The sequence below is a fragment of the Cervus elaphus genome, chromosome 21 (genome assembly GCF_910594005.1).
Source record: "Cervus elaphus chromosome 21, mCerEla1.1, whole genome shotgun sequence".
Taxonomy (NCBI): Eukaryota; Metazoa; Chordata; class Mammalia; order Artiodactyla; family Cervidae; genus Cervus; species Cervus elaphus.
In genome coordinates, this window is record NC_057835.1 from 55,673,471 (window position 1) to 55,692,312 (window position 18,842).

Here is an 18,842-nt window from a genome sequence, read left to right on the forward strand (position 1 = left end):
CTGATATATATACACACCCATATAAACACATATTTTTCATTATATTTCTTGAGAACAAAGAGCTTAGATATTGATTTTATAAATTTGAATAAAGCAGATTCAAAAACAAGTGCTAGGAAGAGATATTTCATCAACTTTAAATTATGATAAGAAGTGTAGTATAATGATAGAATACTATGAAGCAGAGAAAAGGGGGGAAAAAAAAACCTTTCAAGAAAAGTGTCAGAGAAGACTTCATTAAAATGTTGATATTTGAAAGATAAATAAGAACAATTCAAAGTATTTGGTGTGTGTTTGTATGCATGTGTCCACAGGGAGAAAGTACAGACTGGTTTCTTAGTCCTTTTTATTATTTCTTTCAATATGGCTAGTCTGAGAATTTTCCAAGCTTTAAATTGTTTACATTGTTTAAATTGTTTTGACTATTAGTTCTAAAACTAGTTATAACTCCACTAGACCACTTTCAAAATAATGAGATTAATTATAATAATATAATACTAGACAGGACTAAAGTCAGATATCTTGTATAGCTGTAAGTGAAACCCTTAAACTCTATGTGTTTCAATTCTTCAACAATTAGTTAGTAATACCCATTTCTTTCTCTTAGTATGATATCAATATAATATCAAAGAATACATAAATAAAACATTTTGAAAACAAACAGCCACAAAACATATACACAATATCCTAAAACACTTTTAAAGAACAAACCAGAGTTAGAAATCACCTAATGATGATTATAAATGACTCAACTAGATTATTTCATGTGAGAAAAAGTTTATCTTTCTTAGATCATATGATATATAATCCTAGGGTATATTACCAAAGTAAAAGTGAAAGTGAATTCGCTCAGTCGAGTCTGACTCTTTGCAACACCATGGCCTACCAGTCTCCTCCATCCATGGAATTTTCTAGGCAAGAGTACTGGAGTCGGTTGCCATTTCCTTCTCCAGGGGATCTTCCCAACCCAGGGATCAAACCCAGGTCTCCTGCATGGCAGACAGAGGACGCTTTAACTTCTGAGCCACCAGGGAAGGCTATATTACCAGGAGAGGGTAATTAAATAGTGTCTTAATCTGCTCAGACTGAAGGAAAAAAAAATTTTTTAAGTCTTAATCAATGTGGTCAAAACAACAGAAATGTGTTTCTCACATTTCTAAAGGCTCCAGAGACCAAGATCAAGATGCTATCAAGTGGGTTTTCTCACAAGAGCTCTCTTTCTGGTTTGCAGACTGCTGCTACCTGGCTTTGTCCTCAAACTAGGGAGAGTAAGAGAGGAAACACAAGAGAGACTCTACACATGGACATCACCAGATAGTCAACACCGAAATCAGATTGATTATATTCTTTGCAGCCAAAGATGGAGAAGCTCTATACAGTCAGCAAAAACAAGACTGGGAGCTGACTATAGCTCAGATCATGAACTCCTTATTGCCACATTCAGACTTAAACTGAAGAAAGTAGGGATAACCACTAGACCATTCAGGTATGACCTAAATCAAATCCCTTATGAATATACAGTAGAAGTGAGAAATAGATTTAAGGGACTAGATCTGATAGACAGAGAGCCTGATGAACTAAGGACAGAGGTTTGTGGCATTGTACAGGAGATAGGAATCAAGACCATCCCCATGGAAAAGAAATGCAAAAAGGCAAAATGGTTGTCTGAGGAGGCCTTACAAATAGCTGTGAAAAGAAGAGAAGCAGAAAGCAAAGGAGAAAAGGAAAGATATTCCCATTTGAATGCAGAGTTACAAAGAATAGCCAGGAGAGATAAGAAAGCCTTCCTCAGCGATTAATGCAAAGAAATAGAGGAAAACAACAGAATGGGAAAGACTAGAGATCTCTTCAAGAAAATTAGAGATACCAAGGGAACATTTCATGCAAAAATGGGCTCAATACCCATTATACCAAGTGAAGTAAGCCAGAAAGATAAAGAACATTACAGCATACTAACACATATATATGGAATTTAGAAAGATGGTAACGATAACCCTATATGTAAAACAGAAAAAGAGACACAGAAGTACAGAACAGACTTTTGAACTCTGTGGGAGAAGGTAAGGGTGGGATGTTTCGAAAGAACAGCATGTATACTATCTATGGTGAAACAGATCACCAGCCCAGGTGGGATGCATGAGACAAGTGCTCGGGCCTGGTGCACTGGGAAGACCCAGAGGAATTGGGTGGAGAGGGAGGTGGGAGGGGGGATTGGGATGGGGAATACGTGTAACTCTATGGCTGATTCATGTCAATGTATGACAAAACCCACTGAAATGTTGTGAAGTAATTAGCCTCCAACTAATAAAAAAAAAAATAAAGATGATAATAAAAAAAAAAAATAGAGGAATACTTACTGGCAAAAGCCATTTCTGCCAAAAAAAAAAAAAATGGGCTCAATAAAGCACAGAAATCGTATGGACCTAACAGAAGCAGAAGATACTAAGAAGAGGTGGCAAGAATACACAGAAGAACTGTACAAAAAAGATCTTCACGACCCAGATAATCACAATTGTGTGATCACTCACCTAGAGCCAGACATCCTGGAATGTGAAGTCAAGTGGGCCTTAGAAAGCATCACTATGAACAAAGCTAGTGGATGTGATGGAATTCCAGTTGAGCTATTTCAAATCCTGAAAGATGATGCTGTGAAAGTGCTACACTCAATATGCCAGCAAATTTGAAAACTCAGCAGTGGCCACCGGACTGGAAAAGGTCCGTTTTCATTCCAATCCCTAAGAAAGGCAATGCCAAAGAATGCTCAAACTACCGCACAATTGCACTCATCTCACACGCTAGTAAAGTAATGCTCAAAATTCTCCAAGTCAGACTTCAGTAATATGTGAACCGAGAACTTCCAGACGTTCAAGTTGGTTTTAGAAAAGGCAGAGGAACCAGAGATCAAATTGCCAACATCCACTGGATCATCAAAAAAGCAAGAGAATTCCAGAAAAACATCTATTTCTGTTTTATTGGCTACACCAAAGCCTTCGACTGTGTGGATCACAATAAACTGTGGAAAATTCTGAAGAAGATGGGAATACCAGACTACCTGACCTGCCTCTTGAGAAACCTGTATGCAGGTCAGGAAGCAACAGTTAGAACTGGACATGGAACAACAGACTGGTTCCAAATAGGAAAAGGAGTACATCAAGGCTGTATATTGTCACCCTGCTTATTTAACTTCTATGCAGAGTACATCATGAGAAATGCTGGTCTGGAAGAAGCATAAGCTGGAATCAAGATTGCCGGGTGTAATATCAATAACCTCTGATATGCAGATGACACCACGCTTATGGCAGAAAGTGAAGAGGAACTAAAAAACCTCTTGATGAAAGTGAAAGAGGAGAGTGAAAAAGTTGGCTTAAAGCTTAACATTCAGAAAACTAAGATCATGGCATCCGGTCCCATCACCTCATGGGAAATAGATGGGGAAACAGTGGAAACAGTGTCAGACTTTATTTTTCTGGGCTCCAAAAGCACTGCAGATGGTGACTGCAGTCATGAAATTAAAAGACACTTACTCCTTGGAAGGAAAGTTATGACCAACCTAGGTAGCATATTAAAAAGCAGAGACATTACTTTGCCAACAAAGGTCCATCTGGTCAAGGCTATGGTTTTTCCAGTGGTCATGTATGGATGTGAGAGTTGGACTGTGAAGAAAGCTGAGCGCGAAAAATTGATGCTTTTGAATTGTGGTGTTGGAGAAGACTCTTGAGAGTCCCTTGGACTGCAAGGAGATCCAGCCAGTCCATCCTGAAGGAGATAGGTCCTGGGTGTTCATTGGAGGGACTGATGCTGAAGCTGAAACTCCAATACTTTGGCCACCTCATGTGAAGAGTTGACTCATTGGAAAAGACCCTGATGCTGGGAGGGATTGGGGGCAGGAGGAGAAGGGGCCGACAGAGGATGAGATGGCTGGCTGGCATCACCAACTCCATGGGCATGAGTTTGAGTGAACTCCGGGACATTGTGATTGACAGGGAGGCCTGGCGTGCTTCGATTCATGTGGTAGCAAAGAGTCGGACACGACTGAGCGACTGAACTGAACTGAACTGAAGAGAGGAAAGCGAGATCTCGAGTATTTCCTCCTAGTATTCTATCAGGAGGGCCCCACCCTCATGCTCTCTTTTAAATTTAATTACCATCCAAAGATCCCATTTCCAAATGTTCTCACTTTGGGGGTTAAGGCATCCTGTCACTATGTAATCTTATTATCCTGAAATAATGATTTTATTATCTGCCACCAAAACTCTGCAGACTGAAGTTTCTAGCAAATGTTGACATTGTCAGCTCCTAGAGGTCACGTGCTTTTTGTGGCAAATGACTCAGTGAGGAATGATCTACTCACATTTTGAATCTTGCCTTCAGGAAAATCTTAGTCCTTTTTAAGGGCTTGAATGATTAAGGAAGGTTCACCCCATGCAATATTCTTTCTCCACGTCATGTCATTTATGCCATGTATCATAACTAATCATTGTGTGAAATTCATCTTTTTCACGTTCCTAGGGATTTTGCAGAGTGTCTATCCAGAGTGGTAAGGATCTTGAGTGCCAGCTTAGATTTCTGCCTATCGTAATGCTGCATATGAATTGGTAATTCATTATGAAGACAACTAAATTTAGTGCTATCTAACCAGTGTAGAAATGAACACACTGGAAACGGTGTATAGAAAAATATAATATTGCACTAAAAATTCTGTACAAAAATGTATGGACCTAATTCAGAGGTTATGTGCAAGGTTATTATACATGTTTTACATTTTGTGTACACAAATTTAAAAATTCTATTTCAAGTACGATAGCGAGAAAGTACTATCAAAAAAATTAAGTATCCTTATCTTTCAGTATTTAAAGGTATTTGTTGCAAACTATTTATTATTATAGTTGTTTAAACACTTCTGAGTACTTCATCTTAATTAAAGGTAAAATTCTATTGCTGATGTTTTTAACGTGTTAATTAAAGGACCCCTTTACACATCTTTTTGCATTGAAATTCCTGAACCTGCATAATCTGCTTGATCATTCAGTTACTCTTTCTCAGTGAGTGATGGTAGTGTTTGCCTTTAAAGTAGTTCTGCATTTACAAAGTAGTAAGCCACAGTGCAGAAACTGATAATATACCTGGGTTATTATCTGTCTTAGTGAAGTCGCTCAGTCGTGTCCGACTCTTTTCGACCCCTTGGACTGTAACCGACCAGGCTCCTCCATCCATGGGATTTTCCAGACAAGAATACTGGAGTGGGTTGCCATTTTCTTCTGCAGGAGATATTCCCGACCCAGGGATTGAACCTGGGTCTCCCGCATTGTAGGCAGACGCTTTTACTGTCTGAGCCACCAGGGAAGATTTATTATCTATCTTAACCATTATTAAAAAAAAAAAAAAAAAAAGAACAGGATTCTGACACAAAGCTCTTCAAGCAAATGAAGAAATGAATCTCAGTCCTGATTTTCATCTAACTTTTTTCTGTGCAATTTGCTATGACCATTGTCATAAGGCATAGAGAACTTTTGTTCTCTAAATTAGATATTAAATATGACTCATCCATGATATTGCTTTGGGCAGATGACTTATTCTTTCAAAATAAGGTCAATTTTGCTAGTAATTGTAAGAAAATTAGTAAATTATGGAAGCTTTAAGGAATAATGTCAAGCTGCATATTGTTTCAATCATTTCATTAAAAATATAGAAGAGTTAGGAAAGCTATTGTGTTCAATATCACTATGCTGTATATAAGGCTTGAGATAGTGATCTTTTATTTACCTCTTTATCTAACCTGGTGTGGGAAAACAATACAATAAGAGAAACAGCACAATACAGAAGCATAGCTTCAATAGATGGTGTTAAAAAGTACCAAAGCAGTTATTATGCAAAGCCACGTATCCTAAAACAAGAAACTTCCCACACACACCCAAACCTCTTACTTTGCTTTTTTTGTGACTGTTTTCCTCTTTAATTATGACCCTGAATTTTTTTTTCATTTTAGATTGATTTTAATTGTATAACAATGTTCCCAGTGAACGCAGAGGAGTATGATTGAATGATACACAATTATACTTATTCAGTGTTTGAAAACCACATCTAGTGAGAACTGATGGTTCTGGTTATTGATTAGAATTTTATACATATTTTCCTAGTATCTGAAAATGTAATGAGTCCAACATGAGTGAGCAAATAACTACTTTCATGATTATTTTTTTTTTGAGTTGCACATTTTAATAACATTCAGTTGGGATGGAAAATCATATAATCAACACAAAACTGCCAGTCCCACATAGACTTTTTAGTCACCATTTTTAGAGTAAAATACCAACTTAACTGACCTTTGAAATTAATAATAAAATGTATTCATCTAGTATCAATAGATCTACAGTTCAAATGTAAGCTGAATCAGGCAGACTTGAATATGTCTGGCAAACTGAAGGAGCAGGCCATAGAATATGATTTACATCAGGGCTGAGAAGTATAGTGAGATTCACGTACACTGTATATGACCTAGTGGAAAGACTGATGACAGGGGGAGAGAAGATGCTGAGTTCAGTATAGTGATATTCTCCAGACTGTAACTTCTTCTACTCCACTGGATCTCATGCTTCATATGAGGCCCTTATGGCAGGTATTTGTGGAAGGAGGAAGTTGAGATAAGTGAACTAACCATGAAGAGACATAGATTTAAACTAGGACTAGGCAATTGATCTATGAATAAATAGATATCAGCTGTGAAATCAAGATGGTCAAAATGTTTCAAATGAGGATGTATGCATATAGCATTTTAAAAATCTTTATTACTGTTTAAACTTTTTGACTATTCTTAATTATGGATTATAGGTCACTCCTAATGCTTCTTAAATTTTAAATAAAGAATTCACTTTATATGTTTTTGATATAGAAATTCCTGATATTCTGCAGATTAGGGACATGAAAGAGAAAAAGAAAGAACAGAAAGTATAAAGCAGTATTTCATAAATAATATGTAGAAATATCAGCTTTTTTATTATCCAAATGGAAAGAAAGATCTCAATTTAAATACTTGATTAATTAACTAATTTATTAATTAATTAAAGAAATAACTTTGGCATCTTAGAAACTGAGAAGATGATATGCTTATTGGGTAAGTCTGTCCTTAGCTCATGCCTTTCTGAGCAGCAATGACTGACAGGAGATGCCCTGCTCATGAGCACATGTAAGATGCCTTGGAAATATTTAGAAGGTTTATTTTGAGAGACTTCACATCTTATATCTGAGGTTATAGGAAAGAGGCCATGACATCCTGGTTAATCCTTTTATGACATCCTATCTGTAAGCACAGGTGGAGAGGCTTGAAAATGACAGATTTTCCTTAATCATTGTGGAAAAAGAAAAAAAAAATTCATCTCTTGGTTCTACAGAAAAAATCATATATATGTATATATAAAGCCCTAATTCTTTTTTAAAAATTCTTCATGATTATTGGAACCACAAGCTGCTGGGGAAGATAATGACTGGCCCATTTAATCCCTTATGCCTTTTCCCCATCCTAATTTAACTGTTCCTAAACATATCAGTTGGACAGATTGCAAGGCATTTAGAAACCAGCTCTAGAAAGTGTTATAGAAAAGTCTTATACATATTTTAGAACTCATTAATAAACAGAATTTCTCCTTACAGGTTGCCACCCAGAATTTAATGACAAACCAGCAATTAATGGAAGAGCCAACTGTTATGCAAAGTAGCTGAACCTGAATCATTTACAAAGGTAAGGATAGATTATGATTAATTTACCTGCTTTATTCTTTTTTACCTCACCGCACTACATGCTGTTTGTCAGAGTCTTGCTGTTATGATTTTAGAGGTGTGGGGCCTTGGTTTGTTTTTTGGAAACCCTGGAGTACTCAGCATGCTACGGAGGCCTCAAGCTCTTATCACCACAGGCAAAACTGTCAGTTCTGAGGCACTACTGAGGAGACTCTCAGGAAAAAAGAAATGCAAAATAAACACTTTGTAGGGGAGAGGGTCAGGTACTGCTGGAAAACTTATTAATGAAGGATGAAACATATAGAAATAATTCTCTGACCCCAAAACTTTATTTACTACTCAAAAATATAGGATTAAAAGTAATCATGTTGATACAGTTTGAGAAACTATGGAAGCGTGTTTTGTATTAGCTTAGCTAGTAAATATTCTCACATTGTTCATCTTTCCTTAATCCTCTAACATTAATATAAGCAAATAGAATGTACATAGTTTTAGCACTTGTATTTTTTTAATGTGTGGGCATTGTGATAAATATTTTTAAACTCTAAGTTGAAAGTTTATTTATTTAGACAAAAGATAAATAGGAAGATGATGGAGTGATAGTGGTTATTATATAGAATAACTTTAGAAATTTAAAATAAATGCTGACATATTATGTATTTTGTGAAACTTTCATTTCACCTTTTTTTAATAGCAGGGCAAAAGTAGAAGTTATCACTGAGGATTTGATGACTCACATGTATTATAGTCCTTGACATTGAACAATATATGTTTATTTTTGTACATTAACTCACTTTTTTCCCCCAAAAGCTTTAATTATCAGTTCATAACATGGGAAGACAGAAATCCAAAAATCAGGATTGAGTTTTGCCATCCCTTTGGCTTTTTGTAGCAGTGTTTCTATTGAATCAAGTAGAAGGATGGATATAGCACAAGAGTAGAAAAGTACCACAATAGGGCTAAGTTAACATCTTTCCTTTTTCTTTACCTGTATTTGATATTTTCTTACCAGACATGCTAACCTGTGTGTATTTCACTCTGGAAATGAATGTCTGGTACTGACATTCTCCTAAAATTGTAGCTGTCCAGCCTTCAGGCCATGGTGGACAGAGGATTTAACAAGCAACTCTGGTGGGAGATATGCCTGCATTGGTTTAATCTGCTTCTTATCCCCTCCTGTTGTTGCTATATTGAAACTTTGGCAGATCTTATGTCCCTGGACTGGTGCTGCTGTTTGTCCTTCTTAAGTAATTAGTAGGGAGGCAAAAGCTTTCCTGTAAACTATCTTCTCCCCACCCCAATATGGCATCCAACTCTTCCTCATTCTGAATTGGAATGTTCCCCTTCTTTAACAACAATCCTTTTACTTCCCATTATTTCTTTACAGTTTTTATTTGGCTTGAAGAGTCACATACTTTCATCTCATGTGGTGTCTCTTGGGTTTGGTAGGGATAAGGGATGGAAGTAAGCATCCTTTGCTATTTGTTTACTTGTTTTATCATTTGTACATAAGAACTATACATTGAAATGCTGTTTTGGATATTTAAAAAGATTAGTTTTATATCATGATTATCTTACTATGTCATTAAATATTCTTTGACAATGTCAGTTTAATGCCTTGTAATAGTCCATCTCTGCTCATGTGACTTGGATTTGGCAATCTTTTCAAGGTCTCATGTAAATTGCAACGGAGGGAACAGCTTTGCCAATCAAGATTACTTTGATTCTCTTATTACTTCAATCTACATGTCATTTTTCAATGATGTTATCTTCCTAGAAAACTATTGAAATTAAAATTAAAAACCCAGTTTGCTTTAAGAGTGCACATATGCAGATGCATGAGCCAAATCCAGGTATGTCCTCAGAATTTTAAACTTGAATTATTTCAGTTCCCCGGGAAATTTATTATGACTTACTATCATCAGTTCAGTTCAGTTCAGTCGCTCAGTCGTGTCCGACTCCTTGCGACCCCATGAATTGCAGCACGCCAGGCCTCCCTGTCCATCACCAACTCCCAGAGTTTACTCAAACTCATGTCCATCCAGTCGGTGATGCCATCCAGCCATCTCATCCTCTGTCGGCCCTTTCTCCTCCTGCCCCCAACCCCTCCCAGCATCAGGGTCTTTTCCAATGAGTCAACTCTTCACATGAGGTAGCCAAAATATTGGGGTTTCAGCTTCAGCATCAGTCTTTCCAATGAACACCCAGGACTGATCTCTTTTAGGATGGACTGGTTGGATCTCCTTGCAATCCAAGGGACTCTCAAGAGTCTTCTCAACACCACAGTTAAAAAGCATCAATTTTTCGGCACTCAGCTTTCTTCACAGTCCAACTCTCACATCCATACATGACCACTGGAAAAACCATAGCTTTGACCAGACAGACCTTTGTTGGCAAAGTAATGTCTCTGCTTTTTAATATGCTACCTAGGTTGGTCATAACTTTCCTTCCAAGGAGTAAGCGTCTTTTAATTTCATGGCTACAGTCACCATCTGCAGTGATTTTGGAGCCCCACCCCCCAAAATAAAGTCTGACACTGTTTCCACTGTCTCCCCATCTATTTCCCATGAGGTGATGGGACCAGATGCCAAGATCTTAGTTTTCTGAATGTTAAGCTTTAAGCCAACTTTTTCACTCTCCTCTTTGACTTTCATCAAGAGGCTTTTTAGTTCCTCTTCACTGTCTGCCATAAGGGTGATGTCATCTGCATATCTGAGGTTACTGATATTTCTCCTGGCAATCTTGATTCCAGCTTGTGCTTCTTCCAGCCCAGTGTTTCTCATGATGTATTCTGTATATAAGTTAAGGTGACAATATACAGCCTTTTCCTATTTGGAACCAGTCTGTTGGTCCATGTCCAGTTCTAACTGTTGCTTCCTGACCTGCATACAGGTTTCTCAAGAGGATTAGGTCAGGTGCTCTGGTATTCCCATCTACTGAAGAATTTTCCACAGTTTATTGTGATCCACACAGTCAAAGGCTTTGACATAGTCAATAAAGCAAAAATAGGTGTTTTTCTGGAAACCCTCTTGCTTTTTCGATGATCCAGCGGATTGTGGCAATTTAATCTCTGGTTCCTCTGCCTTTTCTAAAACAAGCTTGAGCATGTGGAAGCTCACGGTTCACGTATTGCTGAAGCCTGACTTGGAGAATTTTGAGCATTACTTTACTAGCATGTGAGATGAGTGCAATTGTGCGGTAGTTTGAGCATTCTTTGGGATTTCCTTTCTTAGGGATTAGAATGAAAATGTACCTTTTCCAGTCTGGTAGCCACTGCTGAGTTTTCTAAATGTGCTGGCATATTGAGTGCAGCACTTTCACAGCATCATATTTCAAGATTTGAAATAGCTCAACAGGAATTCCATCACCTCCACTAGCTTTGTTCGTAGTGATGCTTTCTAAGGCCACTTGTCTTACTATCATACTTGGATATTATTCCCTTGCTCACACTACAGTGATGATATAAAATTTCTCTTATTACTGAATATTCTTAAGTACGTAACAGTCTGGAAGGAAACAATTTTCTCAACAGTCTGTTCTCTCATGATTTAGTGACCATGTTTTATTCAAACAGGTATCATCAGAGAGGATAGGTGTAGGCATATATTTTATATTTGCAAAATTACTGAAACTGACTTCTGCATCTAACACATTAAGAAATCTAAACAGTTTAACCTTGGTAGCATCAGCTTCATTATATGTAATACCATTAAACTTTCCTCCAAATGTGTTATATCAGTCAGAGTCTTAACAGAATTACAGAGATATATTCATTTGGAATTATAGAGATAATTCAATGAAAATATTATTTACAGAATTGTGGAAAGGGTTAAGAGAACAAACTATTGAGTAAACTGAGAACTAGCTTTAGCCAGAAGTCACTTCTCCCCTAACCCTGGAAAGACAATAGGGATAATAGAAAAATTCTGCCTCTGGATGCAAGTGTAGATGGAACCATGGAAGAGAAAACACAACAAATCTACCACTAAGGTCCAAAGTGAAGAAACATCACAATATATTTTTGTTCCTGTCCTCAAGTCTTTTCTGCTGATGCATCCCTTGCTAATTCAACCAGAAGCTGGAGGATAATGGCTCCCAGTGATGCAATCTATAAAGATTATCTTCCTGGGGCACAGAATAAAGAAGAGAAGGCAAAAATTGTGAATTAAGTGGGGAAAAATTATAGGTATTGTGGAAGAAATAAACTCAATATTATTTATGAAGAATTATATTATTGAAAATGTGATTAAAGTTATATGTTATTGAATGTACTTGCATATATATATATATATATATATATATATATATGTTTATACACACATATATTAGGAAGAACTTGAAAGTAGATCTAAATAAACCAGGAAGCTTACAGCCCAACATTGTAGTTGATATTTTTTCACATTTAAATAGCATTTCTTTCAGAATGAATTAAATTTATATCTATTATCATCAACATCATCATTATTATTAGGATAACAAGAATAGTACCAGCTCTAAATTAATGAATACTTTAAGTGTTTATATCTATGACCAACAGTCACCCTATATTTTTATTTCGACCTACTGTTTTCAGAAAAATTGCAAAATAGCAATTTTTACTTTTTGTAAATTAAAATTATTAACCTTTATTGACTTTCCCACATATCTTAAGTCTTATTTAATTTCTCTTGTAAGTTTTCATGACAAGGATTACATCAGACATCATCATGAATCATCTTAAAAGTTTTAGGTCTCTGTAAATTTATGGGCATTGGACATCAGTCAGTCAGTCAATCAGTCATGTCTGACTCTTTGCGACTCCATGGACTGTAGCCCACCAGGCTCCTGTCCATGGAATTTTCCAGGCAAAAATACTGGAGTGGGTTGTCATTTTCTACTCCAGGGGATCTTCCCTACCTAGAGATCAAACCTGCAGCTCATGTGTCTCTGAATTGGCAGACAGATTCTTTACCATTACCACCACCTGGGAAGTCCAATTGATTTTTAATGACTTGTGTATACTTCAACAAGAAAAAACAGAGAAATTATTTTCAGCATTATTCCATCATATTAATGTCACTAGCTTCATTCATGTTTAGACCCGGTAGTTCCGTGGAAGGTAGCAGTGCTTTTATCTCTCTATCTGTTTTGTAGGTCTGTTTGCCTCTGTTTGACTTTATTCTCTAAGAGGTTCTCAACACCTGGGAAGTTTGACAACTGTTTGCAACCCAGGAAATACTCCAAGGGTTAAATAAATAATTGCTTAAAATAGCTTATCTTTCTCTGCCACTGTGCATTGAAATTTTCTAATTAGACTTACTTGATTAGCATGCCCAATCCTGAGACCAATATTGTGGCTAAGAGAATAAGTTGTCTACTTGATTGACATGACTTTACCTTTATGATCTGGGGAAGAGGATATGCCATGGTGACTTTCAACCATAGGGAATGAAGGATTGCAGAAAATGAAAATACATCAGTCCTGCCTAAGAAGACTGGATAAGATAGCATAGGGGAAAGTTTGAAGAGCAGAGGAAAGCCATTAGTACTGTAATTCACAATGGTCAATGGTCAGGTGATTCAATGGCAGGTGAGATGAAGGGTAACTCAGGAAATGGAAAATATAGCATTTTATGTTTTTTATATGATAATCTTATATATAATGATTGGAATAACACTTTAAATCTTTCAGAGCCAAGCTCATTCTTCCTTCTGATATTTTCCTTCATATAAGAAGTTTACTCAGCCTTCAGGAAAAAAAAATTTCTTTAAATGTGTGCATGTGCGTGTTTGTATGTATGTACATACAAGCTAACATAAGTATAAGCTAACACAAATCAACATGGTGTGTATATAGACAGACCCACACTAAAGGAGATTACGGCTTTTTTAAACCTCCAACAGTATCTAGCACATAGAAGATACTCAATAATTTTTTAGTAGAGCATTCTTGAATAAATAAATTAATAAGACAAATGTTCCATATATGACCATCAACTGCAAAGATTGTTTCCAGTGTATTCATTCTTCTATGAAATAGCTTCTTATATGTTGTAAAACTTTTTTTTAAAATAAGGTAAATCCCAAAAGGTTAAAAAACTTTAAAATTATTCTTTCTAACTATTTTCTCATTTCTCTTGTTAAAGTATTAATACAAGATCAAAAGCAAAATTTAAAACATATTGTACTCTTTTAATTATATTTTTTCTCTTTCTATTCTTCCTATTTCGTTTACTTGTGAGAGGTGAAACCAATTCTTATTTTAAATTTTTTTAGTCCTAGTATATTCAGAATGAACTAGATTGGCTTCATTTTACCAAATACATTCACATTCATTCTTTTTATATAAGTACATTTTGATAATAGTTTCACCACCCTAAATTGTTTTGTACAGACACAAAACACAACCATTTAACTTAATGTTCCCATCTTTACTAAAATATTTGGCAGCTGTGACAGGATACAATTTGCTTTGTTCCACATACTGTATCTAAGAGGTTCTGATGTTACATGAAATTTCTAATGTTCTAATTTCTGATGCACATATTTTACATGAACTTTCAGGCATAGGTCACTAGATATGAGTATAACGTAATGAAATAAATTGAAAATGATATAGTTTCTCTATACTGGCTAGGACAAAACCATCATTTTATATTTTTCAATGGATGGGTCATATAAATCAGACCACATATTAAAATGACAAATTTCTATTGTCAAATAATTCAGTAGAAATTAAATACTTAATTTCATTGGATGGACATATGACCATCTTACCCTGAAAGACATTTCTCTCAACTGCAAACAATTCAAAAAAGAGAAATTCCTTGTTTAAAATTAAATTTCCTATGACAACATTTATAGAAGTATTATTTTCATTTTGTTCATTATTTATAAGTGCCTGATATTGTGATAAAACATTAGATATATTTGTGACTGCAAAACAAATATGTGTCCAATTTTCTTTACAGAGGATGGAGGAAAAGAGGTCATTTCTCTATTTTGAAAACTTTTGCCCTCTTGCTATCCTATTCCTTAAAAATACAATATTTTGAGTCTCTATGTTCAGGATATAGATCTGTCACTAATACACATACGATAAGTGCATAGCTTCTGATGTGACCTTTTTCTAAAGAAACCGTTCCCAGACACTGTCTGTCAGGCATCCTGTCTCAGCAGTCTCAAAATATGAACTCAGTTGGCAAAAGGCTTTATTGTGGGAAACTTTGCAGATTGTTCTCATCAGTCTTAAGGCATTTCAAAGCCTACACAACTGTAAATTTGTTTTATCTGCTCTTTTCTCCCCCAGTAAAGATTAGCTGAGGTCTCGGAAGTATTATGAGTATGATAAAGCTTTGAGTGCTTTTACGTTGAACTTGGAATGAATCCAAATATGTCTATTTTTAGCTTATCAACTTAAAGTATCACACAAAAACTGAAGTGATTCAAAAATCCTCAACCATCTTTAGGACTAAAGCACTCATTCTTCCAGCTCTTGAAAGTACAGTCTCTCAGCTGAGTCTCTCTGAAGATATTTACTCTAATCACCTTAGCAAGATTATTTGTCCTTCTGGAAATGCAACCCATGTCCAGTGACTGACCAACAGAGGAGTGGTTACATGGGTTGAGGCTCCCTCCATTCACGACAGTGCTTAAGGGTAATCTGAGCTCTAGCAGGATTGTCTGAGATCTTCTCTGCATTGGGATGCAGTTCTAATTATCCCTGTTTTGTCCTGTTTTTATTACTGTTTCATAGATATTATACCTGAAAGAATAAGCTTCTTTCATACAAATCTCTGCATCAGAGACTATTTCCCAGAGAAGCTGACAAGCAGCACAACTTATTTAATGTAAGACACAACTTATTTACTGTAAGAACAACTTATTTAGTGCAATTCTGCTGCTTCACAAAACCTTGAAATTTTCCATCGGTAGTTTCAGTATATGAAATTATAGTGGACAAAATGAAATTTGGAGACCAATTTTGGGTGGTATTATCAGAGGAACTAAGTAGATTTTTTCCTTGATTCACTTTTAAATTATTATTATTCTAAGCCATAAATTCAAAGTAAAGAATTCGTTTTGAGGCTTTTTCCTTATAATTGATTAATCCACTTCTATGTATGTGTTCATGGGGTTCTCAAGGCAAGAATACTGAAGTGGTTTGCCATTCCCTTCTCCAGGGGACCACATTTTGTCAGAACTCTCCACTATGACCTGTCCGTCTTGGGTGGCCCTACATGGCATGACTCATAGTTTCACTGAGTTAGACAAGGCTGTGATCCATATGGTCAATTTGGTTAGTTTCATTCCTGTAATGAATAAGGATAAGAGGCTTCTGGAAGCTTCCTGATGGAAGAGACTGACTGTGGGGGAAACTGGGTCTTGTTCTGATGGTTGGAGCCATGCTTAGTAAATGTTTAATCTAATTTTCTGTTGATGGATGGGGCTGTGTTCCCTCCCTGTTGTTTGGCATGAGGCCAAACTATGGTAGGGGTAATGAAGGTAATGGTGACCTCCTTCAGAAGGACTTGTGCGCTGTTGTGTTCAGTGCCCCTGACCCTGCAGCAGGCCACTGCCGGCCCCCGCCTCTGCCAGAGACTCCTGGACATTCACAGGCAAGTCTGGCTCAGTCTCTTGTGGGGAAACTGTTCCTTTCTCCTGGTTCCTGGTACACACAAGGTTTTGTTTGTGCCCTCCAAGTGTCCATTTCCCCAGTCCTGTGGAAGTTCTGTAATCAAATCCCACTGGCCTCCAAGATCAAATTCCCTGAGGGTTCTCAGTCCCTTTGCCAAATCCCCAGGTTGGGCATCTCTCATGGGTCCTAGAACTTTCTTAACAGTGCGAGATTTTCTTTGGTATAATTGTTCTGCAGTTTGTGGGTCGTCTGCTCGGTGGCTCTATGGTGGGGCCTCCAAGGAGGCTTATGTCACACACTGCGTGACCCAGGTCTGCTGCAGCCTGAGCCCCTGTCCCCACGGCAGGCTACTGCTGACCCGTGCCTCCACGGGAGATACTCAACACTCAAAGGAAGATCTGGCTCAGTCCCTGTGGAGTCTCTGGGCCCTGGTGCACACAAGGTTTTGTTTTGTTTGAGCTCTCCAAGCATCTCTGGTAGGTATGGGGTTTGATTCTAAACACAATTTTGCCCCTCCTACCATCTTATTGGGGCTTCTCCTTTGCCCTTGGACGTCGGGTATGTTTTTTTGGTGGGATCCAATATTCTCCTGTAGATAGTTGTTCAGCAGCGAGTTTCAGTTTTGGACTTCTCGCAAGAGAAGGTAAGTGCAGGTCCTTCTACTCCACCATCTAGTTTAGTAAGGATAAGGGGACTTTTAGCAATGGTTACAATAGCAATACTTCAGATATGCAGATGATACCATCCTTATGGCAGAAATGAAGAGGAACTAAAGAACCTCTTGATGAAAGTAAAGAGGAGAATGAAAAAGTTGGCTTAAAGCTCAACATTCAAAAAACTAAGATCATGGCATCCAGTCCCATCACTTCATGACAAATAGATGGGGAAACATTGGAAAGAGTGACAGACTTTATTTTCTTGGGCTCCAAAACCACTGCATATGTTGACTGCAGCCATGAAATTAAAAAACACTTGTTCCTTGGAAGAAAAGATATGACCAACCTAGAGGTACATATTAAAAGGCAGAGACATTACTTTGCCAACAAAGGTCTGTCTAGTCAAAGCTATGGTTTTTCCAGTAGTCATGTATGGATGTGAGAGTCGGACCATAAAGAAAACTGAGGGTTGAATAATTGATGTTTTTGAACTATGGTGTTGGAGAAGACTCTGAAGAGTCTCTTGGACTGCAAGGAGATCCAACCAGTCAATGATAAAGGAAATCAATCCAGAATATTCATTAGAGGACTGATGCCAATACTTTGACCACCTGATGCAAAGAACTGACTCATTGGAAAAGACCCTGCTACTGAGCAAGGTTGACGGTAAGGGGAGAAGGGGACGACAGAGGATGAGATGGTTGGATGGCATCACTGACTCAATGGACATGAGTTTGAAAAAGCTCCAGGAGTTGGTGATGGACAGGTAAACCTGGCGTGCTGCAGTCCATGGGGTCGCAAACAGTCAGACTCAACTGAGTGACTCAACTGACTGAACTGATGTATGTGTGTGTGCGCATGTGTGTGTCTGGAGGTGGGAAATTCGGTTTAAAATAGCAGCTCCTAAATCGTACAAGCATTGAACTCAATTATGTCATCTATTTTAGCATGTGCCTAAAAGGCATTCCTTTCATTTTATTGATTAAAAAAATTTTTTTTAAGTTAAATAGAAGTTTAAAAATATTTGGAGGCTTAGTGTCTCCTTTTCCTTGGTTCAGTTGTGAGCATTTTCCCCTATCTGTTCTATGTTTCTTATTCTGAAGGCTTCCTTCAAATTTTAACAGATTGGCTCCAGGAAGGTACTAATTTACAATTCCATCAGCAGTGTAGGAGAGGGGTCATTTTACAATGTTAACTATTTGCCATATTGCCTTACTTTTTCTTTGTTAGTTAAATGGATGCAGTACATCTTATTATTTACCTGTCTAAAACTATTCAAATTGAAAATATTTGTATACTGACATTTAACAAAATGATAGAATGACCGCTGGCCCCTGCTACAATATAAATTAACATAAAAATCACTGCTAAACTATACTTTGGTTAGTGTCTCGAAGTTGCTCAAGGGAGGGCATATCAATCCCAAATCCAAAATGTGATTCAGATATTGAAATAGATGATGCCATCAAGAGATATGAAAATATTTATTACTATTATTATTAGGTTTTCTTAGCACAATAAGGCAGCCTTACACAAAAGTACAAAAATGGCTTATTTGAACAAGGAAAGATAACTGACTTGGAAATGCAGTGACTTCCAGTAATGTTCCCACTATGGTCCTGGATTTTGTGTGGCTTGAACTTTTCACCAGAGCTAATGGAGGGAGCCAATGGATTTTAAAATGGACTTGTTAAGGTTTGGACAAGAGGTGTATAAGGAAGTCTTGGTCTTGCAAGATGTCAGCAGTCACATATCAAAAATGAAGTCAGACTCTTTATTACAGTTATAAATAAAGAAAATGAAATAACAAATGCTAGAAATAGAAAAGGAACTCA